The following is a 22,192-nucleotide window of genomic DNA, read 5'->3' as shown; positions in this document are numbered from 1 at the left end:
GTGATGGTTCTGGGCTGCAGCCATAGGGCCGAGAGGTAAGGGTCAGATGACAAAGCCCTCTGGGTTTAGCCAAGGAATTTGAACTGACCAAATTTTTGCAATTTTTAAGTCGGGGAGTGAACAGCATTTCAGAAAGTTCCCTCTTCCTTCACAGGCGTGGCAACTTAAAACAAGTAGAATCTTCAACTCTAAATTAACAGCATTTCTGTGGGCTGATCCCTTCACCCCATGGGTGTTCTGATAAGGATGCTTCCTCCCTTGAACTTTCTGATGTGATGGAGTGTGGGTTTTTCCACCAAAGCCCACAGAGCCCACTCCCCCCCGCCCCCACCCCACCCCAACACACACACAACACAGCCCATCCACCCTGCCTCACACCCCAGCTTTCAGTTAGGGCACCTTTTCCTCTTACCATGAACCCCTTGGGAGGTTCAAGTGTGGGTTCCTGTCCCAGCTAAAGCCCCCCCCCCCAATTTGATGACCTTCCAGATAATACCTTAGTTGCCCCTTTATATAAAAAAGTGGCGGGGGGGGGGGTGGGATATTCCAGCTCGGTACGGCTGCCTGGGCCCTCTGGGCTTTTGGTGAGGAGTTAATCTGATCCCTAAATTTCAGAGATCTGGACAAAGGAAGGGTGGGCTCACGGAGGGGCCTCCCTCCTGGCCAGCATTTTTGTGTGTACTGAAGCCTCAGAAACCATACTGGGCCGTAGACCTTGGGGGCTCAGCCTCGCTGGGCAGAGAAACAAGGCCACAGTGGTGAAACTGAGGGGAAATGCGGTCCTGGTGCTGAGTGATGGGTTGCAGATGGTGGAGGTTGGAGAGATGGGACAAGAGTCACCGGGCCTCAGGATTCAGTTCCTGTTTGCTGAGGCCTGTGGAACCCCTTGGCCTGCAGGGGATCTGGCTCTGATTAAAACATAGCCCCTGCCCTCAGGGAGCCCCCAGTCTAGAGAAAGAAAGGTAAGGAGCTCTCACCTCGCTGACGTTGGTAAGGGCACCTGGGGGTTCTAAGTGTGAACGACTGAGAGATTAATTTCTACTCTTGAATTTAAAGAAGCGGGTATTTGAGGCAGGCTGGAAGGATGAGTGGTATGGGTTGCACTCTGCTGAATTCCTACTGGGTGCTGGGCATTGGGCTCCTACTTTAACTGTGTCTCATTAAACCAGTCCAGTGGATTCAGTGTTACTGCTATGTCCATTAGCCAGGCAAATGGAGGCCAAGGGATTTGCTCAGGTCTACATGGCTACCTGGAGGCTCAGACTCATCCCCACCTTGCTGACTTCAGAGCCAGGAATGGAGAAGGATCCAGGAGGTGCCCTTATCAGCACTCCCTTCTAGTAGGAGCACCAGAATGGACCACAGAGTTTCAATACCGTGCCCAAGGTTGTCCTAGTGGAGTTGTCCAGCATTCTCCATTTCTTTCAAGTTCACCCACAGCCCTCTCCTCCAAAGAGTTCATGGCCCACAGCTGAAAGTATGGAAGGTTGATACCCTCTTCCCTTCCCGAGCAGGGGCCCTGCTCCTTGCTCTGGGGAAAGGTGGCAAGGATTTCTCTGCTCAGTCCTGGCTCATCCCAGGCTTTGGTCAAACCTCTTCCATTCTGGAGGATTCCAGGGGCAGATGGCCTCATGGGTGTCTTCCCTGGGTGGTGGTCACTCGGGACCTGGGATCAGAGTTGTTTCCTCGTTGGGGGCAGACTCCACCCACTTGCCCTCTCACAGTGCCCTTGGCAGGCAGGTCCCTGTGATTGGCTTTGAAATGTGCATTCTGTTTTTCCTCCCCTCCATCTAAATATTTGGGTTTCCTGCTGAAATATTTAAGCAGGATTGCATACTGTGGCTGTTGTCACCTCCCATGGCCCAGTGTAATCTGGCTGCAGCTGCTTAGCTGGGTCCCTCCTAGGAGAGGGAGACTTGCTCCCCAACCCCAGGAGAAAAGCCCTGCAGGGTGCTTGATGGCCCAGCCAGCACACGGTTGAGCCCCTCCCTTTGTGTGGACCTGTGCTTGGGGCTAGGGCTGGGGCTGACGGACTCAGATCTGAACCACTGTGTAGGAAATAGAGGATTCAGACCTGGGTTCCAATTCTCCCCATGGTACTGGTGTGTGCTGTGCGACCCTGGCTGGATTTCACTTCTCTTGGACTCTACTTCCTTCAAGTAAATTCATCCATTCACTCAGGAAGGCTTGAAGTGCCGGTTAAATTAGGCCCAGGTAGGCAGTAGGAGCCCTATGTGGGCAGGGACCCTTGGCCCTAATCCACAGACCTGTGCAATAAGCATGTGGGGGTATAGCCAGCCACTGATGTGCCCACAGTGTCTGCTGGGCCCCCGGTGCCCAGTGCTGTGCCCAGCTCTGAAGGGGGGTGTGGAGATGCATGTGGACCTTCAGTACTATGGCCAGTCTGGAGGACCTAGGCCTCCTCAAGATGAAAGCACTTTTCCTTTTTTTTTTTTTTTTTTTTACTGTTTATTTATTTTTGGGAGGGAGGGAGAGAGAGACAGAGTGCCAGTGGGGGAGGAGCAGAGAGAGAGGGAGACACAGAATCTGAAGCAGGCTCCAGGCTCTGAGCTGTCAGCACAGAACCCAACGCAGGGCTCAAACCCATGAACTGTGAGATCATGACCTGAACTGAAGTTGGACACTTAACCAACTGAGCCACCCAGGTGCCCCAGAAGGCACTTTTCTAGGTGAACTGAGCCAGGCCCAGACTCTGGCCCCTGGTCTCATAGTCTCCACACCGTGAAGAGGAGGAAGGGAGAGTGCCATTATCAAAATGCGCTCCCGCTTTCCCCTTCAAGCCTCATGAGGTGGGGCCATGTTGCCTAGTGGTTAAGGACAGGCTTTCAAGTCACAGTGGCCTTTGCAAGCTGAGTGGCCCTGAGCACACGACTCGCGTCTGAAAGGGAGAGTGATGTTACCCATCTCGGTGGGACGAAGATAACAGAACATGGAGAAAACGTATGTGATGTTCACTCCCTGTAGCTGCCAGCTCCAAGTTCACCTTTAAATTCAGTTTATTGCCATCTCTTCTCCGGGGGACTTGACAGAATAAACTGCTCTCCCTCTCTGGGTCATTCTCTCCAGGAACCCCTTCTCAGCTTCCCTGCCCCCATCCCTTTTTTATAAACTTTTCCTGAACTCCTGTCTCCTGGGATTAGCAAAACCAATCAGTGTGAGCATTTAACAGGTCTCTTTCCCCCACCCCCTGGCCCAGCTAGATGCTAGATGGGGAGCCATGGATTCTGCCTTCAAGGAACTTGAGACAGCAAATATCCAGTCCTTCATTCAGCAGATATTTACTAAGCACATACTGTGTGCCCAAACCTGTTTGAGACCTGCTGCAAAGGGAAGCAGCCCCTTCCGTCCCTGCCTTTTGGGGGATGTCTTCAGACCATGTACTACGGAAACCAGGAAGGCAAGTGGACCCGCCGGGGGGAGGGAAACAACACTCCCTGCCCCTTCCTTGTGGAAACCGTTTGATCTTCAGAGCGAGCAGGAGGAAGGCCCGGCTGTTTGCAGGGGAGAAGGGCATGCCTTGAGCAGGTAACTCCAGCCTGACTGGCGCCTGCATTAGGCTTTTGCTACCCCGTGGCCCACCCTGCAGGGTACCCCCTCCACAGCTGGCCAAGGATGTTGGCCCCAGGGGATGGAGCAGGAGTGTTGGGTTGTGTCGCCTGCAGTACCTGGGTGACCCCTGAGAAACCTTCAGATACACAGGCTTTGCACCCTTCCCAGATTCTCACCCTTGGCCTTACCATGGGTCTCTGCAGACCCATTCCTCCAGGGTGCCTCCCTGTGACCTCTCCGGGCCTGAGGTGTGGCATTTCCATCCCATCTGCTAGATAGGAAAACGGAGGCCTGGCGAGGAGCTGGGGACAGCCTGTCTGTAGAACTAAGCTCAGGTTAAACTAGCTCAGCTTGCCCAGGTCGAGAGCCTTTTTCCACTGAGCCATTTGTCACCCTGCCTCTAATCCTCTTTTAAATGGCCTTTAAGTCAGAACCTTGACCGTGTTTTGGGGTACAGAGGACTTAATGTTACTTAAGCTAAATTGGCCTGCCTTGATTTCCTAACCTGCCCAGCACACCCCTTTCTGTGATCTTGAGGGCCAACTTCCCCACCCATGAGTGAGTTTTTCTGGAACAAGAGGCAAAAGTTGAGATTGTGGTAACTGTAGGCTCGGAAAGAAGCAGAAATGATCTCATGCTTCCCCAGGGAGCTTCCCCATCACAGGATTCTGCACCCCAAGTGTTTGCACCCAAGGAACTGTCTCGTTGGCTGGTTTCTCCCCACCCCCCACGCCCCCCTCCCCCGGAGGCTGGCAAGAGTGGCTGATGGGGGAGGAGGGTCAGGCTCCGGGCACATCTCCTGGCGGCAAATCATAAATTGTGAGGCTGAAGGGAGCTTAGTGGTTACCTAACTGGCCTCCCTGTACAGCCCCAGAGCCAAGGCCCAGACCTTCTGAGGTTATGTAACTTTCCCAAGGTTACTGCGCAGGGAAGTACAATAAAGGAGTAATTAGAGCTAAGTGGGGCAATTAGGGAAGGCTTCTTGGAAGCCGTGGCCCCAAGACGTAGGTTGAAAGGTGACTGCCACACCTCCTAAGAGCTCTTCTGGCCACTCTTAAAGCCATCCTCGGAGACTCAGATCGTGTCCACACCCCCTCCCCAAACTCAGAAAACCCTCAGTGGCTTCTCCCTCAGACTAAGCCAACATTCTTGCGGTGTGATTTGGACTCTGCTACCCACGTGGTCTCCCCTCTTTCTGGACCGCAACCTTTGATCGCATTCGGCCTTGATATAGGTGGGAGGCTGTCTCCTGAGGGTGGAGAGGTGGTCTAAAATGCTGTACGCTCATAGCAGGTTTTCAGTTTTTATGGAGACCTGGAGGTCTGTGTCCACCAGTAACGTGAGCTGCTGTGGGGAGGGGTGGCAGAGGGGCAGAACCACAGTGCTACAGTAGTAACGGTAGCTGGCACTTGGTGGGGGAAAATGTGCCATGGGCCAGGCGAGGGCCACTGTCACGTTGCACCGACTGCCCAGCAGTGGTAAGATAGCTGCTGTGGGGAACTTCATTTTGCAGATAATGCATCTGAAGCAGAGAGATTAAATAACATAACCAAGGTCACACAGCTAGTTAGTGGCCTGAACCCAGGCCTTCAGAGTCCAGAGCCAGGGCTCTGCAGAGTGGCCTCTCATGGTGTCCTAAATTAGCGCCAGTCCTACCGATCTTTCTAGGCTACCAGCCACTCCTTGGGGCTGGATTTTCTGCTCGGGGCCCGTTGGTTCCTAGCACCCCAAAAGCTCCCCGTGCATGCTTGCTTGGCCTTTGCTGAGCGCTGTGTTCTGCAGCCTTCAGGGTTCTGACACCACTGTTTCCTGACCACATTGACCAGATATAGGTTCATTTGCCATTTGCAGCATGAAAACATTTAAAGCAGGAAAGCTTGGGTTATGTAAGTGGGTGCCACAGTTCAGAGTCGGGTCTGTCAACTCCTTTCCTGCCTTCAGCCCCTTTTCTCCATCATCCTTACAGACCCAACAGGCCCCTACCCTTCATGACAGAATTTGTGGGTCAGGGGACCCAGAGACCGAGGCTTTGAGAAAAAAATCAAGGAGCCGACGGGGGAGGTGTAGCTGTGAGATTTCCACCTGAGTCCCCATATTACTGCCACCTCCTCAGCAGCTAAACCTGTACTTGTGACGTGTGCCCCCATTTGGCTTCCCCAGGGGAAGGCCCCCAGCAGGACTCTGGGCTACACCTTGGTAGGGAATAGCTTTAGTCTTGCCATCCTCCTGCAGTGGAAATACCACCCCGATGCTGCTCACATGGCTGAGGATAGAGGTCGGTGACTGCAGCATGCTGAGGACCCCAGGATGGGCCCCTTGTGTGTAAGTGCAAGTTTCTTGACCCTCCCACGTCCCAGGCACAGGGTGGCACCTGTGCACAGACCCTCTGGAGGAGAAAGAACAGCAGCCCCGTACCTTCCCCATTTCTGCTGTTCAAATAAAACTCTGGCCTCCTGGGTCGTGGAATGCATCCTGACAGTGTTAGCTTTGGAAGCACGCCCTTCCCTTGTCAGCATCCTGGCCCCCCAGAGCAGTGCCTCTTACTGAGGGTAAGTGAGTGCTGAGTGGGCTAAGTGGAGCAAGCTGATGCAGTAGTGTCTTGTCAGCACCCCCTGGGGAGCAGGAAAAGGGAGGGTGTCCTGATTATCAGCTTTTCAACACCCCGTCTCTCCCATCCCCCAGACTCTAGCCGCAGCCCAGAGATCTACTTATAAGTGGCCCAGGGAGTGGGGGCCTAGGGCTTACTCAGCTGACTTGCTGTGTGACTGGGCCAGGTGGCTGCCCCCCTCGGAACCAAGGACTTGCTCCCTAAGGCCAATTAGACACTTGGCTGAGCACCTGCCGTATGCCCATTACATATGCTGGTTTAAGGACTGTGGAGATTCCTGGAAGAATTAGATGTTAGCTCTGCTTTTGAGGTTGGCGTGGGGCTATGCAATGTGTATGGAGAATTACTGAGTAGGGAGCTGGCATGTTGTGGGGGCCTCGGGTGCACCAGGGGAGAAAAGTTGCGTTGGGCCAGGGGTGTCAGGGAAGGCTCCCCTGAGCCTGGGGGTCACCTTCCTTTGAGCCTCCTGCTTCTCTGGGCACGTCTTCCCCACCCTGGGGGTCTGCACTACCCCCCCCCCCCCCCCCGTGAGGCCCTCAACCTGTGCCCTAGTGGATCACAAGTCTAGTACTGAGTAAGGGGTAATTATTAATGAATACCCTGAACCATGAGCTGTATTTCTCTTTCCTTCGGCCTCTCTTCCACCAGCCCTCAAATTTCAGAGGCAGGACCCTCACAGCCCTCCTTTGCCTTTTAGGTGGACCCACTTCCAATCTGGAAAACTGTCCCTAGCCCTCCCAATGGAGGTCTTGGCCAGCCAGACTCTATGTCCACCCAGCAAGCTCTCCGGGACTGCCCCCACCTCTCTGAACCTCACCTGCACACCTCCCTCTTGGGACAGGTCTATAGGTTGCCTGGCAAAGTGTCAACACCTCCCTGGGTTAGGTGTGCATTGGGTCTAGACCCAGGGCAGGCGCCACGGTGCTGGGGCAGGGCAACTTTGGAGACATGGGGGCCACTTCTGGGTCCTGCTCCAGAAGTTTCCCATCTGCATCAAGCCTGCTGAGGACTCAGGTTCACTGATCTCAGCTTTGGCACAACCTCTCTTTTTGGAACGTTCCAGGGCTGAGAGCTGCATGTGGTCAAACCCCCTGGCTCCTCTGCCTGCTCTGTGTTGGGGTCACTGTGTACAGGCCTTAAAACCTCCCCTTCCTGAAGCTGGTCTTGTGTCTGTGGACACACTCCTCCGCCCCTCTCCCCCGCTGCTCTGCACACACAGGTTAGTCCTTCCTTCTTGACTGTCTGGGGCTGTGTGGCCAGTGGATGGGAAACCCTCAGACAGACTACCACAAGGACACCTGATGCTTGAGCTACCCAGGCCCTGGGGGTGGGGGTGGTTTCCTGGGGGTGGTGCTTAGGTTGGTGTTTCTCAAAGTGGGACTGAGCTAGAAGCCAGGCTTCAAGTTAAACAAAAACAAGACTGGGGGTGAGGGCAGCTGGGACTCTGAAGTTAGTGTGGGGGTTCTGTTAGCGTTGAGTCATAGAAATTTGATGTAAAAACAGAAGGCGTGAGTACTGAGTTGGAGGCAGGATTATTGATGGCTCTTTCTTTCTCTGCCTCCCCAGTTTTCTGAAATGCTGTTGTCAAGCCTTTAAAACAAAGAAATTTAATTTTCTTAAAGGGTAAGATATATGCTTATGTCATCAGCCACTTCTGTGCTAGCTGTTTTCATTTTTAATGTTTGAGGTGCACAAAGCAAAAACACGGTTTTAACAGAACGTACTCTAAAACCTGGTGTCAGTTCTGTGATTGCTAAACAGTGTGTTGCTATTGTTTTTCAATGTAGCTGCCAAAGTTGTGACTTCCTGGGCAGCCGTGCTGTTGAACACTTGGAGGCGAAGGGGCTCAATGTCTGGGGAAACCAGGGGGGGCCTTTGGTCCGCAGACCAAGGTGTTTGAGACTAGACACACAAGTCGGTGGTCACCAAGGAGAGGGTGCAGTTCCCTGAGAGGTCCCTGGCAGAGCCAGGGAGCCCCAGCGGCTGTACCCAGTGCTGCGCCCAGTGTCCCCTACAAGGGACGGTGTCTTCCAGCGGCCCACGGACAAGTGTTATGTTGCATCCAGCTCTGCCAAGTCTCAAAGGGGCACAGGGAGACCTTGCCCTGCCTTTTGGATGAACACAGAGCACAAGCGAGATTTGGGTCAGCCCGGGACCACGCATGTAACTCAGAGTCAGGAGCGTGCTGCGGTTTACCTCCGGAGGCTTGGGTGAACGTGAGGGACCAGGGGAAGGCGGACTCTGCCTGGGAGAGAGAGTCTGGGTAGGATGTGTTGTGTTTCACTCTGCATCCGTTCGGTAATCACCACCCACCTGTTGCCAATTAATTTAATTTTAACGTGATAATGACTAAATATCGTGGCTGTTTAATTTTAAATTAAAATTTAGTTCCTCAGTCACACATTTCAAAGGCTTGGTAGCCACATGGGACTGCTCAGATATAGAACATTCCACAGCACAGAGAGTTCTCTTGGACAGCACTGGAGTGTTGATAGGAATCTGTTGAGGTTTCTAATGGCCCACTGGCTTCTCGCGGTGTCTAGTCAAATTCCATTCCTGCTCTGGGGTGGGAGAGGGGAGAGCTGGCCCGGCCTGGCAGGCTTGGAGCTGGGACTGTGGTGTGCCAGGAACCTGTAGGGGGTGGCCTCCCCACCCCCGCCCCGGACCGGAAACTTGCAAGCCCTTCTGAGGTTAGCACACCCACCCTCACACCCCAGAAAGCGTGAGATTGCAGAGGGCTGTGGACCGCCTTGCCCGCTCAGCCACATCAGACTCAGATGAGTGTGTATTTGATGGGAGGGTCATTCCTGGTGTCACCATCAGTCCACCTTGGCTCCATTGGAGGTGGTAGACAGTGAGTCATCTTCCATGGACCTCCAGTTGTTGTCCAGGGTGTCAGTTCCTTCTGATTGCCTGCTCCGCCCTGTTCCTCAGCCCAGTCTGCAGTGAAGGGCAGCTCTTCCCCGGCCCTGGGGAGGAAAGCCTGCACTTAAGGTCCAGGCTCGCTGGCTGGGTGGATCTGTGGCCACCCGGGGTACATCTTCCCCTGGGATGAGAACCATGAACATCTCTTCCACCCCAAATCTGGAAAGAATAGAAGAAGGGGTGGCCGACGGAACCTGCAGGGCGAGTTTTCCAGGTTCTTTCTGGGGTACATGATATGGGTCCTGGGCCAAGAAAGGTGGAGGACCCAAGGGTGGGGCTGGGGAGGAGGGCCCGGCGCTTTTCAGAGCTTGTGGAAGCATCTGCCCGGGAGATGGCTCTGCTCTAGTCGTTTGTGTCTTGTGAGCCTCCGTTTCCCCATCTGGGTTTGGGCTTCTTGTCCTGCTTTGTGGCCAGTTGCTGGGACTTTGACAGAGGCATAACTCAAGCCCTGGGGCTTGTCCTGACCTCGACGTTTATCCCGCTGCTTTGTTGTGGTGTCTTCCATCGTCCTGTAACTTCCTGTGTGCCTGCCCGTATCTGGACAGAACTGCGAGTCCTTCTAGGCAGAGCCTGTCTTGCAATTCCCTTGTTTGGCTCACAGCATCAGAGCATATGGCCAGTGCTCAGTAAATACTTAATCAGTAGATCCAGCTTTGAGCTGCACAGTGCAAGGGAAGGTCGTCCAGAACTCTGGTCCCTTCTTTCTTTGGGTTAAATTAGGTTGGATGCGTTCTGTACAGGGGCTGGTGCCTGGCCAGATGTGGCATTTGTAACAGGCAGGCACAGCTGCACTCTTGCCCCACCGAAGAGGGGAATACCCCAGGGCCCCAAGGTGGGAGTAAGGGTGAAGGGAACCCTCTTCCCATCTTGCCATCTGGTCTCACCACTCTTCCTGGGAGGTGACAGGCTGTGTCCTGGAAGCCCACTGATGGGTCACTTGTTTGGCCCTCAGGACAGACAGCCACTTTCAGCAGGCTGGAAGGGTAAATGGACCTCCTAGGACGAGCCTGAGAAGTGGCCGTCCCAGCTGCCATGTAGTGTTCTCGTGGGAAACTGAGTTCCACAGGGGGACAGGATGCAGCCACGTGAGGAGCGGATTTCGCTCTCCTGCATGACCCCTGGGTGACCTGGAAATCTCGTGCCATGTACCTTCCTGTCCTTGAGCCTTCCCTGGCCACACACAATGCACCAGGAGGCTGAAAGAAAGCCTATCCCAACAGCCCGAGGCGTTTGGAAACCACAAGTTTTAAGTCAGGGGCATCTCTGGCTTCGCCTGTGCCCCTGCTTCATGTCCTTCACGTTCACATCCATCGAGCCTTTGGATCCATAGCCCTGAGAGTTGGGGGTGTGGGGGGAGGGGGAGGCAGTGTTCTTCCCGTTTTACAAGTGGAGAAATGGAGGTCATGACTTCTGGGCCTGGAGAGTAGCTGACCCTGTGCGGGCCCATGCACTGACAGTTCCTGCTCTCTGCTAAGAAGATTGAGAGCCGCCAGCCCTTGGGTGGGAGTTAGGGGGTTAAGCAGACTTGAAAAATGCTGTTGCTTAAAATCCCAGCCCTCGTAAAGAAGACAGAGAGAGAGAGTGAGTGAGCCATGGTCCTGATACTTTCTGCTTCGTGGGTTTTGCAACGGGGCTGTCTTACAGACATGACTCTCCTCCTGTGCCATCCAGAGAGTTTCCATTTCCTGTCACCAGGCCTGTCCCTGGTCCCTAGCTAGGAGGGCCTGGCTGTACTTTTCCATACCTTCAGCACAAAATGCCTCAGTGTTTCTTCACCCTGGTCACGTCCACGCCCCAGTTGGCTGGGGATGGGAGGTGGGCCAGGGACCGTCCCTGCGTGATGGAAAAGGCTGAGGTGGCTGTGCCTGTTCTGCCCTTCTCCTGTCATGACCTACCTGGGTAAGGGTGGTATTAGCAGCCCGTGACCGGGGGGCCCTGGTTACTTATATCTGGCTCCCATTTCCTTTCCCAAACTGGGGAGCCTGTTTATGTCTTATTTCTGTCATCTCCAAATGGGGCCTTGGGGGCCAGCGCCCCTGGTGGAATGACCAGTGAAATCTGTGGCAGTCTGGGGAGTGGGGGATCCGCCCTTCAGGATGGGACTCCCTTTGCATCCCGCCCAGGGATTTTCACGACCGTCGGGCATTGTGGTCTTGACCCTTGTCTCTGATCGTGACTCAGCCTTCTGGTGGGATTTGATCTGGGCTTTGGGGGCCCATAAGGCAGAAGCACATCCCCCCCCCCCCGCCCCCTGCCGGGCAAAGAGTACCATCCATCCCAAAGTGCCTGTGCTACTTTGCCGGTAGTTTCTTGTACAATTTATTCCAGGGAGGATGGAGGCCAGCTGTTGTCCGTCTCCAGCTGGAGACTGAACCAAAGGAAATGGGCTTGGAGTGCAGCCGGAGGGATTTAGGCTAGAGTCAGACAATAAGGAAGGATTTTATGACAGGTGGTTGGCCTGCAGGAGAATCCTGCAGGGGGCTTTGTGGAGAGGTATGGGGTGGGATCATGCTTGGACACAGCGGGGCCAGGATTGGGTGCAGGGTGGGGGGTTGCAATAAACAGGCGGGAGGGTTACTCCACAGGAGTGGAGAAACTCAGCTGTCTACCCCTCATGCAGAATTAATACCACTCCCTACGACCCCTGTGGGCTTCTTTTTTTTGTTGGTTTTTTTTGTTTGTTTGTTTTTAAATTAGTGAAGGGGTTTACAGTTTAACCATCTAGTCATCTTAAACAAATTGCAGTAAATGGGTAAGCTTAATAATTCCTTATCATCAGAACCCCAGCCTTCAAGGATGGGTAGTTACTTATTACCCACAGCCACCAGCCGGGGTGAAGCGAGAGGGAAAGGAGGAAGGAGCAGGTGGAGGGGCCGCTCTCGAGGTCCCTAGGTGGGGGAGAGTTTGCCTGTGGTCTGGGGTGCTCTGCAAGACAAGAGGTGGGTGATGTCAGCCACAGCCCTCCTCTCAAGGGGCATGGGTGTAACCAGAAGGCATGACCGAGGCAGGGATCAGGGACAGGTTTTATACCATGGAGGCAGGAGTGTGGGGGTGTCGGCGGAGGGGAACCATGTCCTCAGCATCCCAGCAAGGGAGACCAGGGCTGTCCAGAGGAACACGACCAGCAGCCTCCAGGGTTTAAGAGAGCTTCTTGGAACAGAGTGTCCTTCCAACTGCTGGGGGAGCAGGAAAGCAAGGACATGCATGGGAAGACCTGGGGCTCTCAACCCTGACGAGCCTCCTGGGCTCCCCCCCTTCCCCACCCATGTGCCTCCTTCCTCTGAAATCCTGATGGTTCCAAAGTCTGCAGGGAAGCTGACTCATCGGGGCTAGGACCTCTGGGGGCTTTGGCCTTGCAGACAGGTGGGGTGGGGTGGGGCGGGGTGAGGCAGGGGAGAGGCACTGGGGCAGAGAAACAACAGAGCCATCAATGCGGGCTGCCCTCACCTACCAGGACTGCCCACCTTACCCAGCGGAGCCAGAACCCACATCAACTGCACTGGCACCCAACTTTGTGTACTGGAAGGTGTGATTAGGAAAGGCATCTGTCTTGGAGACTCAGTTATTCATTAATACTGAGTATTTACTGGTGCCAGTTTCCATTCTAGGAGTAAGGGATGAGTGAAGTCTGCCTTCTATCTTGGGGGAGACAAACAGGCTGTGGCCATAAGTAGTGTCCCCAGCCCTGGTCTTCCAGGCGGTGGTAGCCGGAAAGGAGGGCACTGCCGTTGGCAGCCAGTCCAGCTCTCTCATTGCAGCTCTGGAGGCCCCCCCGTCCAGCAGGCATCCCCCCGCCCCCCCATCACCCTGTGTTTCCCATGTTCACTTTTCTACCCAGTACCTGTTTTGGGGGCACACCATGTATGCCCAACACCGAGCCGTGCATTGTTTCATGTAAGATGCACCCCAACCCGATGCAGTCTTGGTACCGCCGCTTGCCAGGTGCGGAAAGTGAAGCTCGGAGAGGGGAGAGGACTTGTCCCCGGTGACCTGCTGGTGAGTGGTGGACACCCAGGCACGTCTGTTTCAGAGCCCAGGCCTTTCCTGCTCATCCCCGGGCTGCTTGTGGAGGGTCCCAAACATGACGTTTGTGATTTTGAAGTGGCTTGGCCATCCCGGTTTGTGTTGTGCAGGCCAGCGTGCAGACCTGAGCTCTGGAGGACCAGAGTGGGGCAGCCGGGCTGATGGTGAATCAGGTCAGGTCGTCAGCCCTGGACGGGGAGATAGCAGGTCAGCGGTTCCTGTGGCCTCCTTTGTGGCTGCTTGAGGGCTGTTTTTAGAAATCTTGTGTGGAGGGTGACTTCCGAGTTTGCACCTTCTACCCCACCACAAGGTCCAGGTGGATCTAAGAAGCATCCTGGGAGTTGGAGATGGGGAGTGTAAGCATAGGCTCATCCCCTAAATAATATCAAAACTAGATCTGCACAACGCTTTCGTAGCTCTGTGTCATCTGTTACCTTTGCCTACCTGTCTGCTGTCCCCTTCCCTGCTCCGCTCTGGTTGGCATTTGTCAACCCAGTCCCGGGATGGGCAATGGATGGTCTGGTTGTTTGGCGGAAAGGAGCCTCAATGGAGAGTCAGGGGCTTCTGGTCGGTTCTGCTCTGTGCTTTGCAATCAGCTTGCTGTGTGACTTCGACCATGTCACTAGCCCCCTCTGATTGATTTTCTCACCTACAAAATGGGAATAGGAATATCCATTTTGCCTCCCTTCCCTCCAGGGTCTTGGCCTTGAATGAGATTAGGGCCACAGGAGTTCTAGGTGTGAGAGGTGCCTGACGATCATGGGTTCAAGTGAGAAGGAGGGGAGTGCCAGCTCCATGCTCTTCCTGGGCCTCGTTGTTAGAGCTGCTGGCTGGGGCCCAGAGAGGTTTGCTGGCTTGTATGGAAAGGACGAGCCAGAAGCTGAACCCTGTGTGGGGCACTTTCACTCCCAAGTGTCCCCATCCCAGAACAGGGGACTGTTCTGCCCACCTGGCATGCTTGAGGGGTCCTGGCCGAACAATTTTCTCTACATCTGGGAAGGCAGAGAGATGTCCGACACTCCCAGAATTTGGATTCTGGGGGCAGGGAAGAGGCCAAGTCATGAACCCAGGCCCCAGGCCCCAGCATCCCAGATCAGGAATTGATGGTAGCAGCACAGGACATGACATGGCCAGGCCATGGTCACCCCGGGCAGGGCAGTGGGTGTGAATTGTTGGGCAGAGAAGCTGAGGTGGATAAAGGATATCCCTCTTGTCATTTAGGTGTCCCTGGACATCCCACCTGCCCTGGGTCCTTAAGAAGATGAAGCAGGAGGTGGATTTGGGGAACATGGCTCCAGAGGATCACCTTGTGTGTCTGTTCGGGTGGGAGGAAGTGCTCTCAGGCAGCAGTGCCGGGAGACCCCGAGCTGGGCTGGCGAGGTCCCCTATGTCTGCACACACCGGGATTTCCAGTCCAGTGCGTCTGCTGAGCCTTCCAGTGCCTGAGAACACTTGCTGACGCCCCATCCTGAGCCCAGACCCCAGCAGCCCTCACTGTTTGCTTTAGCCAAGCCTGCAGCCTTCCCAGGTCAGCCAGTCCCTGCAAAGCTCTGCCCTGGGCTCAGCTCTCACGGGAGGGGGCCCCCAGCTGCTGGGGGGTTACCAGAACAATGGGGGCAGGGTCACCTGCCTTGTTTTTATTGTCCCTCCCGAGTACAAACAGGGCTCCCGGGCCTGAGAAAATCGGAAACCCAGAGATTTCTGTTGAAAACGTACTCCCCTCTGGCATGGGCTTGCCCCTTGGAGCGTGAGATCCAGTGGTGCTTCTGAGCTCTGCAGAGGCTGCTGAGAGATGGCCTGGGAGGGTGCAGGAGGGGAAGCCCAAAGGTGGGCTGGAGGACAGCCATGCTTCCACGGCCTGCTGCACTGGCTCAAGGGGCGGGGCTGGCCTCGGGAGGAAGGACAGTTTAGGTCTGGGGCAGTGGCTTTGAAATTGGCCGCTTATAATAGTAGAGTCACCCAGGGCAGATTTAATCATCTTAGTTCCGTGCCCCAGACCATTGCTGGCCGATTCCCCGAGGGCAGGACCCCGGCAGGAGTACTTTCCCAATCTCTTCCCCGGGACCATCTCTACGCACAGTCCCGGTTAAGCAGTAGTATGGTGACCCCTGAAGTGTGCCTTGAGGACATGGTGGTGTACCACTTGCCACTTTGCCTAATGAGGTTGTGCGGGTTTCTGTAGGTGTGACCAACACTGCAGGGGACTGTGCTGTGTTCTGTACACAGCCCCGCCCGAGACACCTGGGCTGAGGGAGGGCAGCCCAGACCAGCACCGGCACATTACTTTAAGGACCAAAGAGAAGTAGACGCAGTGAGGTGCCTTCTCCGTCCTGCAGTCCTGCATCCTCCAGGGGACACGAGGAAGAGGAAGCGTGATCGAGGAGCAGGGCTCACTCCTGACGTGGGTGACCTGACTTGCTGGGGGCTCAGGAGGAGCTGGAGCTGATGGCCAGTGAACTGAGTCTCGAGAATGAAAATGTATCTTCTCAAATGTGCTGTGGATTGGGGATTTGGGAAGTGCTGAACTGGGCCCAGAAGTCATGATTCTGGGCAGAGGAAATTATGCATTGTACAGGCAGGGGGACCCCGGGAGTCCCAGACCAACCTCTTCATTTTACAGAGAAGGAAGTGGACAGAGGTCCAGGGTTCCAGGAAGATCTCAGCAAGTGGCTGGCAGAGTAGAGCTGGACCTGGGTCCTCAGCCCTATTGCCTAGCCCACCAACCTAGCATTCCAGCCACGTGTCCAACAATTCATCTTTCCTTCTTTCCTCTAAAAACATAATAAATACTCCATGGGTGGGCACTGGCACAAATCTGAAAGTTACAGATAAGCAAAAAAGAAGTTAACAAAGTCCATACCGCAATAGCTGAGGTCTGGTCTCAACTGAGATGCGGTGTGGCCCTGCCCCCTTGGGTCCCTGCACCTGCCACAGACACCTGCTTCTTCCCCGGGAGCGATAGGGCCTGCAGCTGGCACAGGTATCAGGGTGGCACCGCCTGGCCCTCGCCAGTACCCCGTTCATAAGGTGTGCCTGCCTTCCCAGCCACACCCTGGTCACCTGGGCTGAGGGGAGAGGCCAGTGAGAATGCCCAGGGGCAGGGAGGTGGAGGCTTGGAGCCTGGCGTCCACGCCCATCACCCCACACTAAGCAGTGAGTGTCTGCATGTCAGAATCCCCCGTGGGGTTTGTTCACTACCCAGGTCAACTACACAGAACACTTGCCGGGGGGCCCAGGCACTGTAGTTATTTAACGTCCCCCCTCCCCCCCCCCCCACCCCACCCCGGGAGGGGGTTGTGTTGGGCAGCCTGGACTGAGAGCCACTGCCTCAATGACTGTGTGGTATCTAAGGCCCCTGAGCCTCAGTTTCCTCATCTAAAAACAAGCCCAGCACCCTCTCCGCCATCCCCAGTTAGGGAAAGCTTGAGAAGTCAAGTCAGTCTGAGCGGTGCAGAGGGACAGGGGATGGAGATAATCGAGGGCTTAACTTTAGTCTTCCACTCTCTAATTGGTTTTAGGAATAAGATAGTTAACAGGTGCTCACCTTCCGGCCGGGGCACTTTCACTCTGCCAGCAGTCCCAGAAAGGACTGTCTGATGGAGGACTGGCCCGCAGCTGGACAGACGAGCCGTTCCCCACTAGCCCCCCACATCCCCACTCCCGTTTCTCAAACTGCTCTAGGGAGTCCCCACGTAGGCTCTGGGGTCCCCCTCCCCTCCTCCCTTTATCTGTTCATTAGTTCAGGTGTTAAAGGATTTGATAAACATTGTTGTAAACAAGTCCATACTGCAAATACTTGCTTGGAAAGTGCCTGAGATAGGTTTACTAATCTCCACTTGATGTCAGTCCTGTTCACAACACTCCCCCTGGGCCTCCACTCCCCCCCCCCCCCGCCCCAGCCCCCTGTTCAGAGGGGTTGTTAGACTAGATGGACATATGGACAGACAGGGACACGCAGGGAGAGGCCAGCAGGGGCTGGGTGGTAGGTGGGTGCTGTGAGTCCGGGGGCAGCTGGTCAGGGAGCTGGGGCCAGGGTTCAGACAGGCTGCCTAGGCCCCAGCCTCAGCCCCTCCTGGCGAGCACAGTGGGGGTCGCAGTGTGTGGCATGTTTCTCACCCCCAACTCACACCTTCCCACAGTCTGCTTGCCTTGCTTGGGTGCTTAGGAAACTGGCCAGGATGACTGGGAGCCTCTGGGTGGCAGAGATCAGGAGAGATGAGCCTTCTGAGGGATGGAACAGGGCATCTTGGGCGAGCCTCTGTTTCCCCTGCCAGGGAGAGCTTTAACACACACCCGCGTTCCCCAGGTTCTCTGGCTGCAGCTGATCCCGTCCCCCTTGTGAGTTGTTTTGGTCCCCCTTGGTGTTGGAGAAGTCCCCCTGTGCCCTGAGGAAGCCGACTGACTGCTCAGACTGACAAAGGAAGCTTTCAATGTTAGAATAGGAAGAGGTGGGAAAAGGCTGCAGGTGTGAGGGAGCTCGGGGTCAGTGTCCCCTGTTCTCACCCAGGCCTGTCCTCCAGGTTCAGGGAAGTTAACCCTTTGCCCTTTGATTTAACCTTGGGGATGAGGGGTCTTTCCCCCTGGGTCTCAGATCCTCTTAGGGTTTGGTTTCCTCACGGACCCACATGACAAGTCACAGTGCAGATTGCAGGTGCGTTTATTCAGTGCTTACGATGATGTCCTGCACGCAAAAAGCGTATGTTCAGGAGACGGGTTATTCTTAGCACATGGAGAAACTGAGGCTGATAGGCTAAGTTATTTACCAAGAGACTTGATGTCAGCCATTGGGAGCCCTCTGCCTCCCGACATGAAGGCTGAGCCACAGAGAGCCTGCTAGTAAGTGTTTCTACCAGGGTTCACTTCTATCTTCCCTCTCCTCTCTCTGCTCACCTGCTGCCCCCAGGACAGTTTCCAAAGGGGACTGCCTCCCCTTCCTGCAGAAAGGACAGTCCTTCAGTCTCCCCAGGGACTCTCCCAGCTCTGCCATCCTGGCCTTGGCCGAGGGGGCTTTCATCTGTCTCCTGCACCTCACCCCTTCCCCAGTCCTCTGCCCCCTCTCAGAGTCTAGCAATCACTGCCCTTCACCCCACCCTCAGTGCCAGCTGGAGGCTGGTGGTTTCAGTGGTGTCTGCAGCCAGCCCTTGGCCCTGCCAGCCCCCGCTCTTGCTGGGGTCTGACTCTGCTTCCCTCTCTCTTGCCGGGTTCAGGCCTCCACCTTGTTGCTGCTGAATTTAGTTGAAACCCAGCTGCAGAGCAATACTGGGAAGGTGTTGAAGGGAGACCCCTGGGGGATGAGTCAGTCCAGGCCAGAGAATATACACTCATTGAAGATCATTTACTCACCCATGTAACCAGCACCTTCGACGTGCCAGGCAGTGTCCTAGGTTCTGGGAATACAGCAGTAGAAAAGAAAACAAAAGCCCTGTCCTCATGGAGCTTATGTTCTAGGGGAGTCTGCATTCCTGCAGATTTCTCTCGAATTTGCTTGGGAAGTTGTGTTTCAGAGACCTGGCTCCAGTCCTTGTAGCTAAGAAGCCCACCCTGAATCCCCTGCTCCCCTCTCCCCATCTGTAGGTAGCATGGGGTGGGGGCGTTAAGAGCCAGACTGCCTGAGTTCACTCCTCAGCTCCACCACAGACAAGCTGTGTGACCTTGGGCCACTTACTTAATTAGCCTCATTGTCCTCATCTGTAATTGGGGGCAACAGCACCTGCGCTTTAGGCTTGTAAAGATTCAGGGAGCTGAGTGATTTAAAGGGTTTGGTTGGTGTCAATCATATAACCGCTCAAAATCCACTGCTATCCAGATATCAATTGTTCTAATCTGTTAAATAAGGATTAACAGACCGTGCTCCCCTCACAAGGGGGCTGGGAGGGCCAGGCGGATGATAAAAGTCCTTTCTGCCCTGTGCTGAGCACCATGCCTGTGTGGCCGGCAGCTTTATTTCACCTTCCAGGCCAGAGGCCCCCAGCGCCTGAAATGGAACCGCAGCCAGGGTCTGGTAAAGGACTCTCGGCCTGAGGGCCTCCAGCGGTGTGTGGGTCCAGTGGAGGCTGGCCTCAGCGGGGAGCCTTAAGGCTTCGTCCTGCATAGTGGGAAAGAGCTCTGTGATCCACCCCTGAGTCTGCCTGGGAGCTGGAGGCCAGGTGGGGAGTAGCTCCGTGAGCGCCAGATAGCTGCCATCCCCACCCCACCGCAGGAGGGTGCGCGAGGGGCAAGCCGGCCGGCTCTCAGCCCCACCTGCCTGTGTGTGAAGGTGGGCTTCGTGTCCCGAGCCCTGGAACTGGCCCACTCAGCAGGATGAATCTCTCCAGGAAGGGGAGGCCTGGCAGCTGCCTCTGCCTGGGAAACCCCAGATCCCGGGGGATGAGGAGCTGTACGGGAACCGTATTTCTCGGACAGCGAGAGCTCAGGAGGGTGGGGTCAGGGCAGCTGGTTGCCTGAAGCCAAGGCAAGGGCATGTGGCCTCCCTGGAGGCCGGGCTAGAATGCTGAGCTCGGGTCAGAGTGGATGGACTGGTTTTAGGGCACTGTTTTTTCAGCTGGTGCGAAGGGGTGGAAGTATGCACTGGCCTCCTTCCTGTGGCCTCTGTGGGAAGGGGGGCAGGATAACCACGTCTAGCCAGGGCTCTCCTGGCTTCGTGCTTTTAGCATTCTGACCTTAGGCTACTTAGTTAACCTCTCCAAGCCTTACACTTTCATTTGCAAAATGGAAAAAATTACGTATCTTCCCAGCAGGATTCTGTCCTCATTAAGTAAGCTAAAGGCAGTAAAGTGTTAGCACAATACTCAGTGCATCAGTGCATAGTAAGCCCTCAGTAAATCACAGCTGCTTTGTTAGGGGGGGGAGACCCAGAAGGGAGCTCAATCCCTTCCCCAAACAAGAGCTAGGCCCGGGCTGTGTGCAGTATCCCTTCTCCCATCACTCTCCAGGGTCATGTGGAAAATGAAAATATTGTCTTGTGTGAATTAGGGAGCCAAGTTAAAGAATCCTGTGAGTGAACAGGGGCCACCTCCTCCTGCTAGAGCTGTTTGCCTAACCCTCGGAAGAGTACGCCACGTCCATCGTGGTGTCAGCCTGGCTCCCCCGTGCCACTCTCCCTAACCCAGGGATGGCCTGGATCTTGGGTCAGGCCCTTTGTTCTGGGAGACTGCCCCTGCATTCGGTACGACCCTGACCATCACCATGGAGTTGCCCCTGCCAGAGCCACAGCTGTACATGGTGGGAACAGGAAGCAGGCCCCCAAGTCCACATCTGGACTTCTGCCCCTCCCCTAAGCCTCACTTCCCCCACCTGTCGAGGGACACCTGGCAGGGTCACAGGAACAACCAGTTAGGTAATATGTGTATATACACCCCAGCAAGGGGTGTTTGCCACTCAGCAGCACTAATAGCCTTCTTCCCACTCCAGCATTGTGATGGACCCAAGCTGATTCTCAGGCCAGCTGCTTGGTGGCCATGGGCAGAGAGGAGGCAACAGCAAGGAGTGCTGGGGGTGCCTAGGGGCCGGTAGAGCAGAGAAGAGGGGAGGGGGAGTCCCACTGACTTGTAACCAGAACCTAGCCCAGCCACGTGTAACCTCTCTCAGCCTGTTTCGTGACCTCACCAGTGGGCAGAACTGCCACCATTGGATTGCTGTAAGGGCTAGTGGTGCTTCTAGCCCTGGGGACGTTGGGAGCCTCAGAATGCCCCCTTCGCTGCCCCTCTCTGGGTGACCATGGAGAGATAATGGAGGTCTTGGGGAAAGTGCTTGGGGCTGTGGCTCCCTGATAACCCAGGGCTGGAGGCCGAGGCTGCAAGGCTATGCCCCAAAGGGCACAGGATTGGCAGAGGGAAAGCAGGAAACCCAGTTTTTCTGCTGCAGAGCTCCCAACCGTAATGGCCTCTTTGGTTACCCTGTTTGACACTTTTTTTTTTTTAATTAATTAATTTTTTTTTTTTTTTGAGAAAGAGAGAGAGAGAGGGAGAGAGCATGAGTAAAGGAGAGGGGCAGAGAGAGAGAGAAAGAGAATCTCAAGCAGGCTCTACAAAGCATGGAACCCAATGTGTGGGGCTCCATCCCATGACCCTAGATGACCTGAGCCGAAACTAAGAGTTGGATGCTCAACCGACTGAGCCACTCAGACACCCCTGTTTTGCCACTCTTATGTTTGGTGTCTCCTTAGTACTTACTAATGATTCCCAAATCACAGATTGCCTTTGGAAAGCCAGTGTTCCTCAGCGGAAGCAGTGTTGGCATTGTGGGTTGGGCTGTCTTGTGAGTTGCTGGACATCTAGCCCCATCCCCCACTAGAATAGATGGGGGGGCCAACAGGGACTCTGTCTCATCAATGTGCTGTCCATGGTGCCTGGAACAGTGGCTGCCAAGATAACACTCCCCACTTAGGCAGCATTTCCAGACACTTCCAGAAGGTGCTCCCGCCCAGTTGGGAACCCTTGTTTCCAGTCACACCATCAGCATCCCTGATATGCTGTGGTCACCCTTGCTCTCAACACTTTCTATTATCAGAAGTGGATTACTGCCAAGAGCAGTCCATTCTGAGGTAGCTCACTATCCAAAAAAGCCACTCTCCTCTTCCTTGGGTAATAGATCATGTGAGGTCAGGCACCCACAGTGGAACAGAGTTCCCCATGTGTGACCCAGCCCTCGACAGATAAGATGTTGACACTGTCTGAGATTGTGTTGACTTTTCTTTCAGCAGCCACCCTCGTGTTTGTTAGTTTGTGGTCAGCTGAATCCCAAGGACTTCTCATTTCACGCCTATACTGGCCTTTTCTAACCCAAAGTGTATGACATGAAAAACTTAAAAGATGGTCATATCTTGTTAGTTTGGGCCCATTTTTCCAGTCCAGATGATTTTTGAGTTCCAGACTGCCATTGCGGTGTGTTAATAACTATCTTCCCACCCTGGCCTTGTCCGCAGTTTTGCATCCTTTGCAGAGGAGACTGGGCAGCCATCTATGTATGTGTTTTCTGTGTTGTTGATTAAAATATCGAAGAGGCCAGGCCTTTGGCATGATCATGGAGACCTCAGGCCAGGTCGATAAAGATCAAGACCTCTTGGCT

The 22,192-nt window shown here is 54.8% G+C and overlaps 1 protein-coding gene across 2 annotated transcripts in view; it reads left to right on the top strand.

The window, feature by feature from the left end:
* Positions 1-22,192, top strand: part of KCNK5 (potassium two pore domain channel subfamily K member 5) — a 37,955-nt gene that overhangs the window by 6,880 nt on the left and 8,883 nt on the right. The window contains exon 1 of one of the 2 annotated variants that reach the window (XM_086706759.1): positions 12,531-13,099. The exons of the other annotated variant lie outside the window; for it this stretch is intronic. The gene's annotated coding sequence lies outside the window, so the exon portion shown is untranslated. Of the gene's footprint in view, positions 1-12,530; positions 13,100-22,192 lie in introns of those variants that run through there. 2 annotated transcript variants of the gene reach the window in all.

The sequence above is a fragment of the Puma concolor genome, chromosome B2, assembly GCF_028749965.1.
Source record: "Puma concolor isolate L17-30 chromosome B2, mPumCon1.1.hap2, whole genome shotgun sequence".
Taxonomy (NCBI): domain Eukaryota; kingdom Metazoa; phylum Chordata; class Mammalia; order Carnivora; family Felidae; genus Puma; species Puma concolor.
The sequence above is the reverse complement of the archived record's forward strand: the minus strand, read 5'-3'. Positions and strand labels throughout refer to the sequence as shown.